Source organism: Rana temporaria, chromosome 1, assembly GCF_905171775.1.
Source record: "Rana temporaria chromosome 1, aRanTem1.1, whole genome shotgun sequence".
NCBI classification, from domain to species: Eukaryota; Metazoa; Chordata; class Amphibia; order Anura; family Ranidae; genus Rana; species Rana temporaria.
Window position 1 is genome coordinate 49,562,210 of NC_053489.1, and position 23,666 is coordinate 49,585,875.

Here is a 23,666-nt window from a genome sequence, read left to right on the forward strand (position 1 = left end):
TTTTTTTGGTAAACTAATACTACCTAACTGCCTTAAAGGGGTTTTAAAGTTTCATTTTTTTTTTTACTTACCTCCACTGTGCAGCTCGTTTTGCACAGAGTGACTCCTATCCAAATCTTCTGGGGTCCCTCGGCGGCCGTCTTGGCTCCTTCCCGCTTCTGGTAACCCCTCTGCGAAGCGAGGGGGTTACCTTGCAGGTGCGCTCCTGAGTCCTGTATCTGGCATCCATAGCCGCCGACTACAGGACTTGGCCCCACCCCCCCGACCCTTGCGTAATTGGAGTTGATTGAGAGCAGCGCGAGTCAATGGCTGCGCTGCTATCAATCTATCCAATGAAGAGCCGAGAAGCAAGCACATTCTCGATGCGGGACTTTCGAGTCAGGTTCAGGTAAGTAAGCGGCTGGGGGGGGGCTTGGGGGGTTGTAAGTAGCAGATGTTTTTTCACCTTAATGCATAGGATGCATTAAAGGAGTTGTAAATGAATTATTTTTTTCACCTTAAAGCGGATGTGCCATGAAAAAAAAATTTAAGGCCAGCAGCTACAAATACTGTAGCTGCTGACTTTTAATATTGGGACACTTACCTGTCCTGGAGTCCAGCGCCGTCCGCAGCAGAGGACGAGCGATCGCTCGTCACTCTGCTGCTCCCCCCGCCATCCACGGTGAGGGAACCAGGAAGTGAAGCGCTCCGGCTTCACTGCCCGGTTCCCTACGGCTCATGCGCGAGTCACGCTGCGCCTGCCGATTGGCTCCCGCTGTGTACTGGGAGCCGAGTGTTCCCAGCACACAACGGGGGGGGGGGGGGGGCGGCGGGAGGTGACGTCATGCCCGAAGTCTGCCTGAGACTGTTGTGGCCGGAATTGGGTGCAAATACCTGTCTTTAGACAGGTATCTGCACCCCCTCCCCCCTGAAAGGTGTCAAATGTGACACCAGAGGGTTTCCGATCAGCGGGAGTTCCACTTTAGGATGGAGCCTCGCCATAATGCAATCCTTGCATTAAGGTGAAAAAACATCTGGTGCTGCCTGTGCGGTGGCGATATCCTCATCACCGCTCAGCCTGGCCGCTGATTGGCTAGAGCGGATGGATTGAGAGCAGCGCAGCCATTGGCTGGCGCTGCTGTCAATCACATCCAGTGACGCGGCGCGCCGAGGGGCGGGGCCGAGTGATACAGTGAGTGGCTATGGCCGCTCGCTGTATCACGGGAGCGCGCCCGCAATTACTGACCACCATGCGAGCTCTCGCATGACTGTGGTGAGTAATTGCGGGGAAGATAGAGACAGCCGCCAAGGGACCCCAGAAGACGTGGATCGGGGCCACTCTGTGCAAAACGAACTGCACAGTGGAGGTAAGTATAACATGTTTGTTAATTTAAAGGAAACATTTTTTTTCCTTTAGTGACCCTTTAAGTTGGAAAAACGTGAAGGTTTACACCTTGTCACAGGCCCTACATGGTTGGCGCTTTTCATGGAGACCTACACTTATAACCACTACGGCAGGAATTTACAGTTGCAGGTGAAGTTGGTGCTATTACAATGAAGAGTAATACGGGAACATTGGATGGTCTGATCCTGGATGGAGGTGGAGGTGGAGGACAGGAATATAGAAGCAGCTGTTTTTGCACCCTTCTGTGTTCCACATAGGTCAACGGATTGGAGTCTGATGGATTCTATTTTGTGTCATTGATAACCAGGGAGAAGGCAGCAGCTGCTGAAACCAGAGAACCCAATCAATATGACAACGTATCATACATTCCTGCCTTTCACCGACATGCTTCACTTCACTGCCTCTTACACCTCGCTTCTATGCCTTTCCATAACCTTCCTGACACCGAGAGTCATTCTCAGGAGGTGTCATGATGTGATGTATTGACTGTACATTAAAGGAATGGGGCAGGGGTGGTACCGACTTTAAATGGTCTCAGCATTATATGAGTTAAGGTGTCCTCCAAACTCATCTGTAGCCAAACTCCAAATTTGCATATTTTTTTTTATTAACTTGAGTGAGCTGCGAGTTGTAACATTCCTATCCATATTTCTCAACAAATTCTCTGAGATGGGAATGACCCAGCCTGCAGTTTATTGCAGTACATTTTTTTTTCACAAGATCCATGGGGCCAGATACACAAAGAAGCACCTACCTTTAGGCGGGTGTATCGTATCTCAGATAAACTACGCCGCCGTAACTTAGAGCGGCAGGTCCCGTATTCAGGCGTAGTGTAAATGGGCCGGCGTAAGCCTGCCTAATTCAAACTAGGCTGGTAGGGGGCGTGTTGTATGTAAATGATTCGTGACCCCACGTAAATGACGCGCTTAACGAACGGCGCATGCGCGCGCATGTTCAGTATCGCGTTGAAATTTCTAAATAAATTACGCCCGCTCAATGCTTAGTCGACGTGAACGTAACCTACACCCAGCCCCATTCACGGACGACTTACGTAAACAACGTAAAATACGACGCTGTTCGGACGTTTCCGACGTCCATACCTAACATGACTTGCCCCTGCTTTATGAGGTATAACTTTACGCCGGTCAGACGCCTTACGTAAACGACGTATCTTGATACGCCGGGCGCACGTACGTTCGTGAATCGGCGTATCTAGCTTATTTGCATATTCGACGCAGAAATATACGGAAGCTCCCCTAGCGGCCAGCGTAAATATGCACCCCAAGAGACTTACGCCGTTCGTATCTAGGCAAAATTCATGCGTAACTGATTCTAAGAATCAGGCGCATAGATACGACGGCGCACATTCGGACTTACGACGACGTACGTGGAGTTACGCCGCCGTAAGTCCTTTGTGAATCTGGGCCTAGATATGAGTCCAGAGCTCATCTCTTCTCGTTGTCGGATAGATTTTTTTATTTTTAAGTTCATGCATGTTTAGTAACCACCTCAACTCCAGAACGTTTTAACCTCTTAATGACCAGGCCGTTTTTTGCTATTTATCACTGCCTTAGTTTAACTGGTAATTGCGCGGTCATACAGCTTTGTACCCAAACAAATTCTATAGCTTTCTTGTAGTGGTATTTGATCATCGTCGGGTTTTATTTTTTGTTATATAAACGTCAAAAGACAAAAAGTTTTGAAATAAAAATATTTTTAGTTTCTGCTATTTAAATATTTTCAATAAAAAATAAATAAAGATTTCTTCATAAATTGTGACCAAAATGTATTCTGCTACATGAGTTTTGGTAAAAAAAAATACTAATATGTGTATATTGATTAGGTTGCGTGCAAGTTATATAGGTGGATTCAGAGAGAGTTAGGCCGGCGTATCAGTAGATACGCCGACCTAACTCGGAATCTGCACCGTCCTAAGTTTAAGTGTATTCTCAAACTGAGATACACTTAAACCTAGCTAAGATACGACGGCCTGCGCCGTCGTATGTTAGGGTGCAATATTTAGGCTGGCCGCTAGGTGGCGCTTCCGTTGAGTTCGGCGTAGAATATGAAAATGCATAAATACGCCTATTCACGAACGTACGCTTGCCCGTCGCAGTAAAGATATGCCGTTTACGTAAGGCCTTTTCAGGCGTAAAGTTATTTCATCAAATAGCTGGACTAGTAATGTTAAGTATGGCCGTCGTTCCCGCGTCAAAATGTGAAAATTTTACGTCGTTTGCGTAAGTCGTCCGTGAATAGGGCTGGACGTAATTTACGTCCACGTCGAAACCAATACGTCCTTGCGGCGTACTTTGCCGCAATGCACACTGGGATATGTACACGGACGGCGCATGCCGTAAAAAAACGTCAATCACGTCGGGTCACAGTTAATATGCATAAAACACGCCCCCCACATCCTCATTTGAATTAGGCGCACTTACGCCGGCCTATTCACGCTACGCCGCCGTAACTTAGGAGGCAAGTACTTTGTGAATACAGTACTTGCCTCTCTGACTTACGGCGGCATAGTATAAATACGCTACGCCGCCGCAAAGATGCGCGCCCCTACCTTAATCCAGCTAATAGTGCCTACTTACTATGTTCTATGCCGTATATCAGAAAAATGAGTACACCCCTGTAATTTTTGTAAATATTTTATTATATCTTTTCATGTGACAACACTGACGAAATTACACTTTGCTCCAAGCTGTAAAGTAATGAGTGTACAGCTTGTATAACAGTGTAAATTTGCTGTCCCCTCAAATTTACTCAACACACAGCCATTAATGTCTAAACAAAAGCGAGTACACCCCCAAGTGAAAATGTCCAAATTGGGCACAAAGTTTCAATATTTTGTGTGGCCACCATTATTTTCCAGCACAACCTTTAACCACCTTAGGCATGGAGTTCACCAGAGCTTCACAGCTTGCCCCTGGAGTCTTCTTCCACTCCTCCATGATGACATCACAGAGCTGGTGAATGTTGGAGACCTTGCGCTCCTCCACCTTGTTTTTGAGAATGCTCCACAGATGCTCAATAGGGTTTAGGTCTGGAGACATGCTTGGCCAGTCCATCACCTTTACCCCCAGCTTCTTCAGCAAGGCAGTGGTCATCTTGGAGGTGTGTTGTGGGTCGTTATGTTGGAATACTGCCCTGTAGCTCAGTCTCTGAAAGGAGGAGATCATGCTCTGCTTCAGTATGTCACAGTACATGTTGACATTCATGGTTCCCTCAATGAACTGTAGCTCCCCAGTGTCGGCAGCACTCATGCACTTCCAGACCATGACACTCCCACCACCATGCTTGACTGTAGGCAAGACACACTTGTCTTTTGTACTCCTCACCTGGTTGTCGCCACACACGCTTGATACCATCTGAACCAAATAAGTTTATCTTGGTCTCGTCAGACCACAGGACATGGTTCCAGTAATCCATGTCCTTAGTCTGCTTGTCTTATTTGCGGGCATTCTTGTGCATCATCCTTAGGAGAGGCTTCCTTCTGGGATGACAGCCATGCAGACCAATTTGATGCAGTGTGCGGCGTATGGTCTGAGCACTGACAGGCTGACCCCCCCACCCCTTCAACCTCTGAAGCAATGCATACGTCTATTTGGCCACTGCAGCTAAATGGGGTGCAGTTGGGCCAGGGGTGATAAAAACACGTCTTACTATGGCGTTTTACCACACCCCAAACTAAACAAACCTTTACTGTTCTGGGCCCCCTATACGGCTGCTTTCACAGTGATGTGCTTCGGTTTACCTGCACTGCACCTTTCCTGGGTTAGCTGCTCTTTGCCGTAGACTTCTTTTATATCCTTCAGCCAGGTGTCTTGCACTTTGTGAAAGCAAACTAAAACTCCTGCATTCAGAAAGTGCACATAACCCCAGAGGATAAATTAGAAGTCTATGGTTAGGCACAGAAAATCCACAGGTACACTGCACTGCACTCGCGGTGTGGGTAAACCGCAGCACAATAGTGTGAAAGTGTATTGCTTCACACTGACCTGAATATCTTTGCTTTCCTGCTGCTGGCACCACTCTGGAGACCGCTACCCGAAATAAGAGGTGGAGTGCAGTTGCTATCAATCCGCATGGGACAGGAGCCAGAACTACAGAGGAGTTTATCGGTTTATGCGGATTTTTCTCCTTACTACAGCTCTGACTTTACAAGCAGTCCCTCTGCATTGAACTCTGTTGGTGCTCTGGTATGGCCCCCAGTGACCTGTCTGATTTACAGGTTGCTGACCCCCAATCTATGTTAATACTTGATTTTGAGTAAAAAATGCAGATCAGGAGTTCCAGTTTATTAAATCAAAGCACTGACTGCCACTGCAGCCACATATCTACCATTCTCAGCTGAAGGTCAGCATTGGCAACCCTCATGTATTTTTCTTGTTTTTTTTGTACAGTATGGATGACCATTTAGAAAAGACTTTCTCAGCTAGGGTTCCTGCTGGGGTTCCTTGAGCAGTGAGCAATAGAGAACTGATCACCCACTGAGGCCACCAATGCAAGAGGGCAATTTTTTTCAGACTACCAACGTTGGAGGTTACATCTATGCTGGTCACTTGTTAGGGCACACCACAATTTTCACTATCTGCTTTTTTTGTTAATATTATTAATTTAAAGCATTTTTAAGCACTTTTGCAGCCAAATTGAGATAAAACCTACTTTTATATTTGTTCTCTCCATTTGGATAGCATATCTTAACTCAAAACTTTACCCATAACCGCGCTGCCAAGCGCTCTTCTCACAGTTGTGGTGTGGCCCAGTTGATCCCAATGGGTGAGTTTTGACAAACAGTGCTCCTGACAATGTCATGTTCCCCACGACTAAGCACCGGGGATAGAGCAAAATGCGTTGGGTCTGGGCGTGGCCTGGTCGGAGTCCAGGCTGAGGTTGCCACTCCACTCATCTCAACAGAAAGCCTAGATGTGTGGCTTCCAGGGGCTATCCTCTTTTCCTCAAGTGCTCCTGTCAAACTCTGTAGCCCAAGTTAAAAATGCAGCTAACCCCAAGCAATGCATTGCGGCCATGATGTGTGTGTGTTTGTAGGGGGGTGTGTATGTGGTCAAACCATAGCTCTGCCGCCTGTTTTTAGTGCTTCCCGGCCACCTATGTGAAAGAGCCCTTAGGGGCAGCATTTGATCTGCTTTGAGGTTTTGTTTTGGACACGGCTGGTCTGATTGAGATCCTCTACTATTTTGAAGGCAAAGGCAGATCAAATGCATCCCCGATTCCAGGACTTGCAGTAGAAACGCTACTGAACCACATGCACATAAATAATTTAAGAGGTTTGCATTCAGGTAATGTCGCGTTCAAATGCAAGCAACTCTGCGTTATGCAACAAATGCTGTAGTAGCCCTTACGGTTTATCAATGAGCTTTCTTATTTATAGCCTTCCATTAATAAATAATTCTTAGAAGGGGTGATGTCTAGCACTGAATGATAGAGGCTCCTGTTATTATTTATTCATGCTGATTTCCTTGTTTTATGTACGCTAAGGCCACCAAAGTTAGTGGCTCCTTGGAGATGATCAGAACCAACAGAAAAGAATCAGAAAGCAGAAGTGCGTTCCATCTGCCGCCTGTTTGTTGTTTGTTTTGCTGTTGCTGTCGCTCTAACGATAGTACACGGCAGAGCTTCACTGAACTGTCAGGATGATAATGTCAGATGCCATCCAGAACAGATGCAGGGACACGGGGATTTGTCTCCTGGTTGCTGGAGCGCTACAATCTTAAAGAAGACCCGGCACAATGTGCTGAAAAGGCAGTATTTAAAGGGGGACTCCAGTCAAAAAGAAGTAAAAAAAAATTTTTTTTTTCTTCTTCCTGTGCAGGCATTCTTTGGTTCCATTGTCTTGGTTTTATGAGATTTCATATCAACGACTCTCAACTCTGCTTTTGAAATGTGCTTGACTCATCCACCTTGAGGATGCTTAAATAAATATTGAAGGCCTGATGTTTTTAGTGTCAGTAAATACATGACTAGAGTAAAACACCAACCACTCACCTGTCAGAAACAATGAATCAGACCGAGACAGAAGTACAGTAAAATCACACTTGTTTAATAATAAAAAGATAAACAGTAAACGTGGTCAAAACATAGCCAGAGTTCAGGAACCGGATCGAATAGTCAGCCAGGCCAAATGTCAGAGCCAGAGACAGACGTAGTAGAACAGCAAGCAGGATCTGGAGCCAGAAGGAACGTCGGCCAAGCAAGTCTTCAACAGGAACGCAAGAGCTAGTCTCTGTGATGTTGACCAAGGCGAAGGCAGAGAGAAACTGAGCTGGAAGGCTTAAAGCGATGTTCCAGCCTTTTTATGTTTGTTAAAAGTCAGCAGCTACAAAAAGTTAAGTTGCTGACTTTTAATAAACAGACACTTCCCTGCTCCACGGTCCAGCCGCCGGCGCCTCCATTCACACTGTGGGCACCCGGCCGTGACAGCTTTTGGCTTCATGGCCGGGCACTCACTGCACATGCTCGAGTAGCGCTGCGCTCTAGGAGTGGACAGGCGTCAACCTGGGGCCTGTCACGTGTCCCAGGAGATCCCCTAGAGGGAGGGGCCGCCTAAGGCGAGAGGAGGAGTCACCTAGGCGGTCCCTATGTGGAAGTGGGACAGGAAGTCCCACTCCTACCGAAGCCCCCACTCCCCCCCCCCAAAAAAAAATTACATGCTTAAAGCGTTTAAGTAGGCAGGACTGACGAGCAGATCATCAACAGGTGAGTCACTGTGGAGAGATTGGAGCTGGCAATTTGCCAACAGCTGAGCGGCCAGCTTAGAGAAGAAAGGGCTGAGTCCAGCCCTGACATTGCCATAATAACCGCTATGCCCCCCATACCCGTCTTACCAAATTGCATTTAAAATAATTAGACAAACACCATTTTGGATTTAAAAATTGTTCATAGCTGAAATGTATTAAGACAAGTAATATACAGTAAAACATTCCTTTAAACAGAAACTTAGTATTAACAATAATAATCAAGGTTGCCTATCTTTGAAGGCACTAAGGAACGTTTGTTTTGTATCTGCTGAACCACTTAAAGGTCCCCAGCCGCAAAACCCCGGCTTGGGGACAAGCCCAACTCTCCGCAGATACCTCCAAATTCCCAGTTAACCCACCATTAACTGGAATCCTACAAAGGACACCATACCATAGATGGGTCCTAGTATGTGATATCATTGTTTTAATTTTGAAAGTCTCCAAAGATTTGAATTGCCAGCCCACGATGACCACCAAGGTACACCAATCCATACAGCTTAAGGTAATATTAAAGACTTTTTTTTTTGTTTGTTTAAAAATAGCAAACATATTATACTTATCTGCTCTGGACAGTGGTTTTGCACAGACAAGCCCAGATCCTCCTCTTCTCAGGTCCCTTGACGGTTCTCCTGGCCCGCCCTCCTGAGTGCACCCTCAGCAAGTTGCTTGCTATGGGGGCACCCGAGATGCTTCTCTGTGTGTACATTCAGACACAGAGCCGCGGCTCTGCCCTACCCTCTTTCTCTCCTCATTGGCTCGCTGACTTTGACAGCAGTGGGAGCCAATGGCTCCCACTGCTACCTCAGCCAATGATGAGGGAGTGTACCGGACAATCGAGGCTCTAGTGCAACATCTCTGAATTGAGATATGACTCGGGTAAGTTAGGAGGGCTGCTGCAGAACCACTTTAAGTTTCTTCTTCGTCTGCTGGCTTCACACATTAGTATCTACTAATGAAGGCCAATGAGAGGCCGACACATGTTTAGAGGGGAGGGGTCAAATCTGCGATGTCAGGCGAAGCACCATGAGTCTAGATCTCCGGTGAATGAGCTGGTGATTTGATACATGCTGTTTTTATTGTTCTTTATTGTAAGTGTAACTTTTTAGGGGGGGCTTTTTTTATAAATTTAAAAGCAGAGAACACTATGGTATTTGTGTTTTTTGTTTCATGTCCTTAACCCCATGAAATATAAGTGGAATTGATTATTAAAAAGAGAATGGAGGAAGGTGGTGTTTGGAGAAAATTCAAAAGTTGATTACCCACACAGAAGTGCAGTCTGGGGACTGTAGGAATTACTACCATTGGTAAAGTGGACTGATCGTGGTGGACACATGGAGTGATCTGTCTGAGTTTTATACTCATCCTTGAGGTGAGCAGGTATTTTAGCAGGTGGTGGTGTGCACTGAATATTGGATCCATTTAACCACTTAAGGCCCGGACCAATATGCTGCTAAATGACCCAAGGGGTTTTTACAATTCAGCACTACGTTGCTTTAACAGACAATTGTGCGGTCGTGCGACGTGGCTCCCAAACAAAATTGGCGTCCTTTTCCCCCCACAAATAGAGCTTTCTTTTGGTGGTATTTGATCACCTCTGCGGTTTTTATTTTTTGCGCTATAAACAAAAATAGAGCGACAATTTTGAAAATTTTTTTACATTTTTTACTTTTTGCTATAATAAATATCCCCCAAAAACATATATAACATTTTTTTTTCCTCAGTTTAGGCCGATACGTATTCTTCTACCTATTTTTGGTAAAAAAAAATCGCAATAAGCGTTTATCGATTGGTTTGCGCAAAATTTATAGCGTTTACAAAATAGGGGATAGTTTTATTATTTTTTTTTTTTTACTACTAATAGCGGCAATCAGCGATTTTTTTCGTGACTGCGACATTATGGCAGACACTTCGGACAATTTTGACACATTTTTGGGACCATTGTCATTTTCACAGCAAAAAATGCATTTAAATTGCATTGTTTATTGTGAAAATGACAGTTGCAGTTTGGGAGTTAACCATAGGGGGCGCTGTAGGAGTTAGGGTTCACCTAGTGTGTGTTTACAACTGTAGGGGGGTGTGGCTGTAGGTCTGAAGTCATCGATCGAGTCTCCCTATAAAAAGGATCACACGATCGATGTAGCCGCCACGGTGAAGCACGGGGAAGCCGTGTTTACATACGGCTCTCCCCGTTCTTCAACTCCGGGGAGCGATCGCGACAGGGCGGCTATAAACGAATAGCCGCGCCTCGTCCCGGATCGCTCCTGAAGCCACGGGAACCGCCGCATGTACCGGGGGGGTTCCCGATCGGACCCCCGACCCACTTCAAGCAGAGCACGTACAGGTACGTACATGTGCCTGTCCGTGCCGTTCTGCAGACGTATATGTACTTGCGGCGGTCTGGAAGTGGTTAAATAGGATTTTACAGAGCGGTGACAGCTTTGGAAACCTACATATGAACTGTTTAAAAAAAAAAAAGTTTTTTTTTTTTTTTTATGTATAATTATTTGTTTATATAAGATTTATAGGTACGCAGCGCTGCACTATTTTCATAAAATTAATATTGCAATAGGTGTGGTGTATCACTATAAGTGCTCAGCAGCTGTGAAGACACTCAGAGGGGTATATTTGATTTTTTTCACGTCGTTATAGGAGTAATTTATTAGCATTGTGGCGCTGATTGTTTTTCTCACTATCTTTCTATCTGCTATTCAATGTTCTAAAGTCTTGTTTTTCTCCTGAATCAAATGTTCCCCTTGGTGTTGGCCCTCGTTTCCAGGGTTATGGTGGCTCCTTTCCCCTGCAGGGTTTTTTCATTAGCCTACAGGGTGTTGATGCAGGAAGCGTTCCCACATGAGGCAGCAAGTTTGCGCATGCGCACATCACGGGCCCCGCCACTATGGCCTACCATTGAGAAGATCCCAAGCTGGGTGCTGTTCGGTGGGGGATCCGTCTGAGGAGAACCCGGAGGCAGGTGATCCAACAGGGCTTGAACGAACCACCGGGGATCTGGGTGACCGCACACTGACCGATTACATTCAAACTGTCGGTCGGTAACCCCAAAGACATACTGGGAGGATTTGCTCTATCGTTCAAACTTCAAGCACTAGGCCTGTGGCAGAGGTCTTTAACATCCCAATTTAATCAGAGCCAAGTCGGTGGCAGAGACTTGTTCCTCCCAGAAGTTCTAAGTGGCGCTCTGGCTGCCAGGCCTGTGAGAGAGGTCTGTCCAGGGGCACTTTACCCATTCCGGCTGGAGTGACGACGAGACGAATACAATTACTAAAGGGCAGGACTGCCTTTACTATCCATAGCCTGATTCTGTGAAGTTGCTCTTCCTTCACCAACCTATCCTGTCTACCTCAAGTTCACACGTTGGTCGTGTTTGACCAGAGAATAAAGCATTGAAAATGTCAACCAACGGTCTGGACATTCTGTTACTGCTCTCAACACCACCATCACCCCTAGACACAGTATAGAGGTAACTTAAATACGCCAATCCCAAATCTAACCAGCGGCTCCTCCGGGGGTAGCGCTACATTATTATACAGGATTTGTATAGCTCCATTTTGCACAGTGCTTTACAACATGAGGGCAGAGAGTACAGTTACAATACAATCAATTCGGGAGGAATCAGAGGGCCCTGCTCGTTAGAGCTTACAATTTAGGAGGGAGGATCAAGTATTACAGAAGGTAATGGCTGTGGGGGAGGAGCTGATGGAGAAAATAAAAGTACACTTGTTAGGTGGGGGTGGGATAGGCTGGAGATAGGAGGAGGGTTTTCAGGGATCGTCTGAAAGCAAACAGAGTAGGAGATAGACAGATTGGGGTAAGGAGATCCATAGGAGAGGCTGAGAAAAAGTCCTGGAGGTGAGCATGGGAGGAGGTGATGAGGGAGCTAGAGAGCACAAGGTCTTGGGAGGAACAAAGAGAAGGATTAAGTTGGTATTTTGAGACTAGGTTAGTGGTGTAGCGGGAGGGCCGAGTTGTGGGTGGCTTTTTAAGTTGATAATATTTTGAATTCAATTTGTTGGATGAGTGGAATCCAGTGGAAGGGTTGACAGAGAGGAGTAGCAGGAACTGAGCGGTTAGTAAGACGTAGCAAGGAATAGTTTATATTACTCGCGTAATTGAATTAAGATGAACGGCCATCTTTGTTTGAGTTTCTGAGCATATTCCATAGCTCAATAAAGTGTGTTAGCTGAGGGAGTTTGAGTTCCCATATAATCAGGGGTAAAACCTCCCAGAAAGTTAGCAGGATCACTGAGAAAGTGGGCATGATCTGGGCAGGAGGCCTTGAGAACTGTAAGCTGTGGGCAGGGGTTGCAGTATACTGGGGACTGTCTGGAAGGTGGACTTATCAACTGTGGGCCTTCGGCTGGGGTGATGGTGTACCACAGGCTGTGGGACCAAGATGTTGGCAATTATGTAATAGAAAATGCTTTCTGTGCCTGCTGTTTGTCATTATGCAGCTATTCTCCAGTCTGATGTCAATTGGCATGTGACCCGGCACCAATCATTACCATTTTCTTTATCGAGAAGAAATCCAAGCTAAAGCATGGCGGGTCCCAATCGAATGTTGAAACGAGGGGGAGTGTCTTACCACCCATCTTTCTCAGCAAGACTTCTTCCAATCTGTGGTCAGCGCTAGTCACTGGGGTCCCCCTCCCGCTATAACTGGTGAATAATTCATTTCACTTGGTTCACCCAGAGGTCAGATAAACATTTAGTTGCTGTAAAACTTGGCCCTGCTCATTTAGCTAATTATGGGATGTGGTCGTATTACAGGGTATTTTAAAACCTGTTGGGGTTTACCGATGATTCAGCTCACTGTACACTATGGCTTGTGCCCAACAGCTGGCTGGATTTAGCTGGCATTTAACAAATATGCTGCGTCAATAGCTATGTACCCACATCTGATTCTTTTTCACTTTTTGGTATAATTCCCACCAACCCCCTATCCACCTGGAGTTTTTATGTTGACCCATCTGGGTGCTTTGGTTACCTCCAACAACACAGGATATTCTGTTAAAACAGATCCGGAAGAAATACACAAAGTACAAGACTGAAGTAAGAATACACATGAATCTTTTATATATACGATATTTCCTTATCCTGGTGTTCAGGTTTCAAGCTTAGTTGAACATTCAGTTCCAATCAGCTCAATGCAATACAGATGCATCGAAACTGGTGACGGGGCTTGGGCTTTGTTCGGACTAGGATCGAAGCCCACGTGTTCAAGCCCGCCAAGAAGCTGTACTGTTCACTAATCTGCCACTAGGGTATTTACTAGACATGTGCACACTGAAATATTTTGTTTCGTTTTCGTTCGAAAAATACATTTATTTAGTTACTCCCAAAATTTGTTTTTATTTCGTTTTTCGTAAAAAAAAAAGCATTCGTCCGAAAATCCAAATTAAGGTTGAATCTGTCATTGAAGGCTTATGGTGTCTGTCGAATGTTCTAAGAAAAAAAAAAAATATTCGATAGAATCTTTAAAAAAATAAATAAAAAAATTGACTCTCTATGTCGACTCTTCATGTCTCTCTATGTCGACTCTTCATGTCTCTCTATGTCGACTCTTCATGTCTCTCTATGTCGACTCTTCATGTCTCTCTATGTCGAATCTTCATGTCTCTCTAGGTCGACTCTTCATGTCTCTTTATGTCGACTCTTCATGTCTCTCTATGTCGAATCTTCATGTCTCTCTATGTCGAATCTTCATGTCTCTCTATGTCGAATCTTCATGTCTCTCTATGTCGAATCTTCATGTCTCTCTATGTCGAATCTTCGTGTCTCTCTATGTCGAATCTTCGTGTCTCTCTATGTCGAATCTTCGTGTCTCTCTATGTCGAATCTTCGTGTCTCTCTATGTCGAATCTTCGTGTCTCTCTATGTCGAATCTTCGTGTCTCTCTATGTCGAATCTTCGTGTCTCTCTATGTCGAATCTTCGTGTCTCTCTATGTCGAATCTTCGTGTCTCTCTATGTCGAATCTTCGTGTCTCTCTATGTCGAATCTTCGTGTCTCTCTATGTCGAATCTTTTCTCTTTATGTAGAATAATATTGGACTAATAGAGTTAAGGTTAGGCACATTCTTTCGCAACGAAAACGAAAATAAAGCATTTGTTTATGTCGGATCTTTTGGTTTTCGTTTTTTGTGCTTTCGTTATCGTTTGTTAAAACGATAACGAAAATACCTGAAATTCAGACAAATGCATTCGAACGAAAACGAATGCACATGTTTAGTATTTACTGCCCCACAGCCACACCTTTTTAAGGCCCTTTGCATACATACAGCTGCAGGGCAGGGTATTCCCCAGATGCAAATGATTGGCTCGTACAAGTGACAACATCCTGGTGGGCTGGCACATTTGGATTCAGATCCTAGTCCGAACATGCCCATGCATATCACTTTTCAAAACAATAAAAAAAATACAGACTCTCATATGTCAAGGTCTGTATATCTCTACATTTCTATGGGCAGCTGTACACAGCACCTGTGGCTCCCAGGTGGAGAAATGCGAATTTGATGTTGTATAGTCCCAGGCACCCATGTGCATGTCATGATTCTTCTTGACCCTAATCAGCCATGTGAATTAGGCCTTAGTCTCAGTTCACACCATGCAGGTGTGACTGTGAATGGGCACATGTAGTCAGCCTATTCATTTCAGTGGGCTGCTCTATGCACTGCAGTGAACTGCATGGTGCTGTGGCACCATGTGGTTTGGCACACGTCTTTGCAGATGCACGGAGGTGCCATTAACAATGGCACGGCCATGCATCTGGTAAGGGCAGAGGTTTTCTGTGCATGTCAGGAAAGAGCATAAGCCAAAGACTGTATGTATGAATGTGAGTTAGGGACCTTAGATTGTAAGCTCCTTGAGGGTAGGGACTGATGTAAATGTACAATGTATATGTAAAGCACTGCGTAAATTTAAGTACCTGAAATAAATAATTTTGCACGCATTCCCAACACTCATAAATTTGAACCTAGCCTTAAAATCCGGGATTAATCGACCACTCGAGAAGTCTTGTAGCTCTTCTTGGGTACCTTCAAGAGCCTACGGGAGTTATGAATAAGGACTATTTACTAAGTTGATGATACTGCTGCTCTGCCTTACAAGCAATGATTCTCTTAGAAGACTGGCAAAGGCAGGCCGGGGTCAGCGTCAGGTGCAGGAGAGCCGGCTGGCCGTTGGGAACACGTTATGTTCATAACTCAGAAGTTTCCACTTCAATTTACATAGCTGGTGGAACATAGCAGTGTGAGAAATGACAGATGCTCAGCATAGTAGACACCACTGACCTTTCAGCAATGCAGGAGCAGCACTACCGCCAGTCTCAAACCAAAACAATGAGCCAGTGCAATAGGAATGTTTGTTTATCAGGTTTCAATAGAACAGCAGCCAATGGTGCCCGTTTAAAAGATGAGCAGGGCAGGATAGATATCAGCTTGTGGGTAAAGTATGAGAAGCTGATATATGGCACTGTGATCTTTATAGAAGAGGTAAAGGACCTCTAACCACTAAAAGAATATAAAGAGGACATACTGACATGACAACATTTCAGTCCAGGCCCCCAGGACCCACATTCTGCCAGAGGCCTGCCCACCTGCCGAAGTGGCTCACTCAAACCTTTCCTTTAACCTTGCAGGGGCCACCCACTTTAGGCCTCCAATCATCGTAATGAATGCTTTATTGAGTTTCTGCGCAAGCGCAATAACTCACGTAAGAGTGACATTATAAACCTAGCTTATCACCTAGAATATAGTATCGGGACTGCCATACGAGATGTGAGGCTGCCTCTGCGAATCTGTGACGATTGGCATATAAAGTATGTGAGAAGTATACTAGACATATCTAAAAAATCAAGGCTTTGGGCCAATAATTTTATACAGGTCATTTAGGTGTTAGAAGACAAGTCTGTACTAGTGTGACCACATTTCCAAACTGCCATTCAGGGACATACCTTCCCCCCAAAAAAGATGGGGGGAATGTAGTCTCAGGGTTGATGGGGAATTTGGCGGCGGGTTATTTGTCAGGTTATTGTGCCACTTGCTACCAGATACAGTCCTGCTTGTCACCCATAGCCTACCACCAGATGCAGTGCTGCTGTCGCTCCCTCTGCATGAGCCACATGCATTGAAGGAAAGAAGTGGAGTCACCATCTGGAGATTGAAGATCACACCAGTCCCAATTGTTAGCTGGGTCTTCTCCAACACTGTATTGTCCCGGAATGAAGGTGCCCGGGTCCCAGGACTGACATATCAATTGAGGGACAGTCCCAGGCAATCCAGGACACGTGGACACCCTAGTCTGTACGTGACTGTGGCTGTATTGTTTCTTTATTGTATATCTAAAGCAGTGATGGCCAACCTTGGCACCCCAGATGTTTTGGAACTACATTTCCCATGATGCTCTTGCACTGCAGTGTCGATGAGCATCATGGGAAATGTAGTTTTAAAACATGTGGGGTGCCAAGGTTCGCCATCACTGATGTAAAGCTATTTTTTTTTTTTTTTTAATTTTCAATAGAGTTGGGAAATGTTTAAATTCCTGTCAAACATTCTACCATTTGAGAACTTCGCCTTCACTTACTGTACTGTAGACCAGTGTTTCTCAAACTTTTTTTTCAGTCAAGGCACTTTTTTTAATTTCCACACAATCTCGGGACACCACATTCTAAAACGAAACTAATAGTCTTGCATAAAGCAGCAACATCCATATGGGTACGACCAGGGCAGGACTCAGGGTGGTGGGGGCCCGTGGGCTTAATAATCGAAGGGGCCCCCTGGAGCAGGGAAGGGGGGGTGGGTTGTTACCACCGACTGATCATAATTGTTGAGCAGGGGGGGCTGGAGATGCCAAAATAAAATCTAAGTTGTTGAGCGGGGGGGGGGGGGGAATCCGCCGATCGACCAAAGTCGGCGCCGGCTTGAGAGTTTATTTTGGGGCCCCCTTACACAGCTGCAGCTCCTCCCTGGAGCTTTGAATTTGTTGAGCGGGGGGGGGGGGGGGTGCCGAGGATTACATCATCCATCCTCTGAAGTCATTTTCAGCGGGAGGGGTGCACAATCCCACTATAAGTTGCTGATCGCTGCCATTACTAGTATAAAAAAAAAATTCCAGTATATATGCTATAGTTGACTATCTCTTCTGAGGTCAAGGGGCTTCCCTCACCCATGGAATGGAAACAGCGCCCAGAGGCGATTCAGTTTGCATGTGTTGCGCTTCACAAGTTTTTCACTCACTCACTATAGTTTGTAGACGCTATAGCTTACATGCAAACCAAATGATATACACTTCTTTATTTTATTTTTTTTAAGATATTTTTATTGCATTTTCTTAACAGACAGATATACATAAAGCAAACCATAAAACAAACTCCCATAGAGTACAGAATGCTCCTATTCCCAAATGATATACACTTATTGGCATTTTTCTTCTAGACATGTGGCAGAATAAAATTTTCCATACATTTCAAACATTTTTTTATTGGATATATTTTTATAGCAGAAAGTAAACAGTCTTTTTTTTTTTTAAACATTTCGGTCTTTTTTTTTTTTATATCGCAAAAAATATAAAACCCTCCAAATGAAAGAAATTATATAAATTTAATTTGCGTACAGTATTCAATGACTGAGTAATTACAAGTTAAAGTGGCGCAGTACCGAATAGCAAGCCTGGTCATGAAGGGGGGTAAAACTTCCGGAGGGCACGTGGATATAACAACAACCAAGCAACTTATGTTTTCAGGAGTTCTGAAATGGCAGCCACCATTTTGCCCTAATGAAAACTGGTTTTAGGGTTAGGGTGGATTCACACTATTGTGGTCTGTTGTGTTAAGAAGAGGGCTCCATTCATTATATACCGTATTTATCGTGGTATAACGCGCTCCCGCGTATACCGCGCACCCCTAAAGTTGCCCCCGAAATTCCTGTAAAAAAAAAGTTATATGATTTTATTACTTACAGTTTTGGTGTCTTCCCAGCGTCCGTCTCCGGCCTCGATGGTGTTCTCCAGCGCGCGCCTCAAGTCGAGTCCCCGCTTCCCGCGCTCAGTTCGAACGCCTCCGCCGACATATACCGAGTGCAGTACACTCGGGTACATTCGGCAAGGCTCGGCGTCGCTCACGCTCTGTGACGTTTATGCGTGAGCACGAGCGAAGCCGAGCCTTGACGAATGTACCCGAGTGTACTGCACTCGGTATATGTCGGCGCAGGATTTCAAACTGAGCGCGGGAAGCGGCTATCGGCGTATATCGCGCACCCACGATTTTCCTCTTATTTTAAGGGGAAAATAGTGCGTGATATACGCTGATAAATACGTAAAAAAGCACGTGAATTTATTTTTGCTGAAGATTAGTTTTAGGTAGGATTACCATCTGCCCAATATTTTACGAGCCAGGCTGCAGAAATTGGGCTTTTTGCCAATGTTACTAATAGGACAGAGATAATCTGTTGGCATATTTTCCCAGAAAAGGTGACAGCCTTAGCTTTAGGTAACAGTGCAGATCCATCCTTTTTATTAATTCATACTCTAATTTTTAGATTCAGCTTGATAAATGACATTGCTGTTTATTTAGATCTGCCACATGCTAGCCGGTGGCAGGCTGCCCATGGGAGTACTTTTTTTTTATGTTCTAATGCAGGGGTCCTCAAACTACGGCCCGCGGGCCGCATGCGGCCCGCCGATGACATTCATCCGGCCCACTGCACGCAGGGCCGGTAGACTGCTGTGTCAGGAGCTCACTGAAAATTTTGGACGCGCTGTGATAAAAGTCCCGCTCTCCTCTTCGACCAGGTCGTGTGATAGACGCAGTGTTCTGTCTATCTTGTCTAGGAGGAGGGCGGGACTACTTTCACAGCGCGCCCAAACTTTTCAGTGAGCTTCTGACACAGCAGGAGAACGGGATCCCGATGCACACACTGGCTGGTGAGACATTGTTGGTCACAGTAAGGCTGAAAAAGGTAAGGGGGGCTTGAGATTTCCCCCATAGCACAGCATTGCAGCCCCCCTCACCATTATCACATGTGCTGTGCTATGGGGGAAATCTCATGTGCTGTGCTATGGGGGAAATCTCATGTGCTGTGCTATGGGGGAAATCTCATGTGCTGTGCTATGGGGGAAATCTCATGTGCTGTGCTGTGCTATGGGGGAAATTTGTTGTGCCATGAGGGGACTCTGTGCTATGAGGGGACTCTGTGCTATGAGGGGACTCTGATGAAGGGATTATGCAAAATACTAATAAGTTTATGTTGATTAACTGTTTTTTGTGCACTACAAAAAAAATATGTGCAGTGTGCAAAGGTATTTGTTTATATTTTTTTTCAAACTATAGTCCGGCCCCCCAACAGTCTGAGGGACCGTGAACTGGCCCCCTGTTTAAAAAGTTTGAGGACCCCTGTTCTAATGGGTGGAAAGGAGAGATGCTGTAGACTTGAAGGTGCTGTTATATTGTATTTTGGAGAAAAGACTGGAGGCGGGGCAGTGGCACAAACTTTGCAGGACTGCCACCTTCTTGTCCACCGTGCAACCATACAGCACAACAGTGGTGGCTCAGTCCCAAAAATAAGTGGATTACAAATTATAAGGTGTGACTAAGACCCCTTTCACACTGAAGTGCTTTTACAGTGTTTTAGCGTTAAAAATAGCACTATTAAAACACTCATAAAACGCTCTCCATGCATCTCAATGGACCCTTTCACACTGAGTCCTGCAAGCAGCATCTTTGGAGCAGCTTTTGGGCGGTGAAAAAAACTCTCCAAAAACGCCCCTCTCCATTGAAATGAATTGAAGGTGCTGTAAAAACGCCTTACCCTTTCACACTGAGGCACTGCAAAAACGCCCTAAAATGTTAGGGTCTTAGCGGGGCTTTACCAGCACATTGGCTCATTACAGGCCAAGGACGAGCCTTGTGGGAATTGACACCTCCTAAATCCATCCCCCACGGCAGTACCTGCTTGTATCACTTTAACTTCTGCAATACGGATTGTATATGTTTTATGATTTTGTGATCGGGTCGCCCTCTGTCGGGCGCTGGGTCACACCATGTTACCCTTCTGTTTATGCTGTCTTAAAAACTCAATAAACCTTTATTGAACCTAACAGCACATTGGCATTGCAGATGAGGCTTCGCTCGAATAACGCTCGAAAAACGCCCCAGTGTAAAAGGGGCCTAAAGGCAAAACTATATAATTTTTTTTTTTTTTTAGTTTTGGATTGATTGGAGAAGGATTAGAACACCTGTCACTTTTGTATTGCAGGGGTTGCCCATGTTATCATCAAAAGTGAGCGTAAAATAAAATCCCAAATTTTGGGTTTACACCGGAATAGTAATAGAGGGGACATTTTCCAAGGGGGACACCATTTCTGGTCACCGTCTTGGTTTGGTCCAAATCATTTAGTGGAGGGGGGATTATGGTGTGGGGGTTCTTTTTCAGAGGTTGGGCTTGGCCCCTTAGTTCCAGTGAAGGGAATTTTTAAGGTGTCAGCATACCAAGACATTTTGACAATTTCATGCTCCCAATTTTGTAGGAACGGTTTGGGGACGGCCCCTTCCTGTTCCAACATGATTGTGCACCAGTGTACAAAGCAAGGTCCATAAAGACATGGATGAGTGAGTTTCGGGTGGAGGAACTCGACTGGCCTTCACAAAGTACAGACCTCAACCCGATAGAACACCTTTAGGATGAATTAGAGCGAAGACTGTGAGCCAGGCCTTTTCAACCGGGGCCACAAAAGATGTATATGCTGGCTGCCTTGGAGGGGGACAGGGAGGAGGCGGGACGAGTTCCGTACATACAGGAGGAGAATTTCCTGTTTAACGGCGGCCTCTGTAATAGGAAGTCCCGTCTCCAGCGCGACCATTGAACGACTGTTCTGTCCATCAAAGGAGGCAAGACTTTCTATTAAAGAGTCCACCGTGTAAACAGGAGATTCTCCTGTAGGTAATCTTTGGCGCTCGTCCTGACCCCTACCTGTCCCCTTCAAGGCTGCAGATGGATGGGCATCAATCGGGCTGCAATGGTGGGTGCTGCATTCCTGGCAATGGTGGGTCTGCAGATGGGCACTTGTGAGGCTGCAGATGGGCACTGACCCTTATTTTGCTTCACAGTTCTTTATTTAAAATGTAAGTTTTTTTATGAAAACTTCCCTCTTAAAGTGAAGGTGCGTGTTATACGCTGATAAATAAGGTATATCCAAATAATATGCCTGAGCTCATCTCTTTACTCACACACAGCCACAAAGGAAAGAGAGTTCTTGTTGGGCAGTGTATCGAACGAACACACTTAGTCCAAATTTAAGTGGTTCAAAGAATGGCAGGCAAAATGGTCGGCCCTCATGCATGTTCACTTCATCAAATGTGGCCCTCTTTAAAAAAAAGTTTGGACACCCCTGCCATAGACACACTCCCAAACCTTGTGGACAGCCTTCCCTGAAGAGTTGAAGCTGTTATAGCAAAAGGGTGGGTCAACTCAGTATTGAACCCTATGGACTAAGACTGGGATGCCATTAAAGTTCATGTGTGTGTAAGGGCAGGCGACCCAATACTTTTGGCAATATAGTGTATTTCCCGATTTCAACTGAGGCGTCTTCGGAGTGCCAGGCTATACACAGAGAGTGGAACCTCCAAGTCAGTGTACAACGACGTGCCTGTTGGAGCTCTTGAAGATACCCAGTACATTCAGGTATAGGGGAACATATGACCTGCTCCCCTTCCTCCCAGGATGCATTGTTTGGGCCTGTGCAGCCAATCACCAGGTTGGTCACATGGAGGAGTAGAGTGGGCCATAAAGTGTTGGTAAACCCAGGTCGCTGCAATCACAATATCTGGTCTCCCGCAGTACACAGAACAAGGAAAAATTATTATTATAGTAAATATAAACTGCTAAATGCCTTTTATCATCGGCAGTATATAGCTGTCTTGTGACTTGTCTGGTTAAAGTTTGTCAGAGGCGTTTTCGTTCAACTCTTGGCTGTTTTTTGAGGCTGCAGGACTCCTGACCCTCTGAGCAGTGCTGATTGGCCCTGTGCGGATCACATGAACCCTCCTTAGAAAAAAAAAAGCCTATTTAGCAATACACATCAAACTGAGCATGTGCAGAGTGCCTCCAAGGCTCTGTAATAACAACAGATGGATTGGGGACAGAAAAAGAAGGGGAAGGTCAGAGAAAACAGGATCAAACAGCCTCTTTACACAATGCAGAGGATTAACCCCTCAGGTTCCACAGTGAGTATAACATGCATGCTTTACTGCATATACAGACTGGTTTGTTGTGGGTTTAGTAACACTTTGAGGCCCCGTACACACGACCGAACATGTCTGCTGAAACTGGTCCGCGGTTTGGCCGTGTGTAGGCACGAACGGACCATTTTCGGGCGGATCGGACAGGTTTCCAGCGGACAACTGTTTCCTGGACTTGCTTTAAAACAGTCCGCTGGAAACCTGTCCGCCCGGATATGTACGGTCGTCTGTACAGACCTACCGTACATGTCCGAGCGCCCGCCGTCCCTCGCATGCGTCGAATGACTTCGACGCATGCGTGGAAGCATTTAAAAGGCAGGCCCGCCCACGTCGCCGCGGCGCCGGTGCGGACACGCCCCGCGTATTGTTTACGTGCGGACTTCTGTTCGATGGTGTGTACAGCCATCGAACAGAAGTCCCCGGGCAGACATGTCCGATGAAAACGGTCCGCGGACCGGTTTCATCGGACATGTCTGCTCGTGAGTACAAGGCCTGACTCTCTATGTAAGTTCTGATACAGAACTCACACCTGAGTGTAGTTATTTACTGTAGTTTTTCGGGGGGCTTTTTAAAGCATTTTTGCAGGTTTTTACAAAAGTTTTTAAAGCATTTTAGAAGCGAAATTCAAGCGTTTTACATCTTCATGTGTTTTTTTTAACCAATAGAAAGCACTAGGAGGAGAGGTGGAGGAAATTAGGGGTGGAGAAGCTGCTGTTTGAGCAGAATACGATCGTCAAAACGCTCAAGTCAGGCGTTTCTATTGAAGTCTATGGGACCAAAAAACACTCGTGTTCTGCCATAAAGAAGCTCATGTACTTTTTGGAGTGGCAGGCGTTTTGCTTCAGGTGACCGAATGCTCAGATGTCAACAGCGGCCATTGAAATTAATGGGATTTGACTTGTTGAGCGTTTTAGAGCTGAAAACCTCTCAGGCGTGAACGGGGCCTCAAGAATTATTGTAACCCAGAGCTCTGTCAGAAGAATGGAATGGTGGAGGTGTGTGGGCAAGGTGACCATTAGTGGGTGGGGTGATCCCCATGACTTGGCTCTGAGGGGGCAAAACGCGTTGGACACGTAGCCTGGCGGGAGCCCAGCCTGAAGTTCTCTCTTCCACAATCGCATACACACGTGGATGTGCGTCATCGGGGACTCTTTCCTTTCTCTCTCTAGCGGTTACAGGAGATGGGACGTGCTCCACTCCCTTGTCGGCTCTCCTGCAGCAGCAGACTGATGCACCATCTACATGGCTCCCCTAATTGCTACACGAGACTGA

At 45.7% G+C, this 23,666-nt stretch overlaps 1 protein-coding gene across 15 annotated transcripts in view; it reads left to right on the top strand.

Annotated features, from left to right (window-relative positions):
- NEDD4L (NEDD4 like E3 ubiquitin protein ligase) overlaps positions 1 to 23,666 on the top strand; it is a 615,111-nt gene that overhangs the window by 383,266 nt on the left and 208,179 nt on the right. The gene's annotated exons all lie outside the window — the stretch shown is intronic.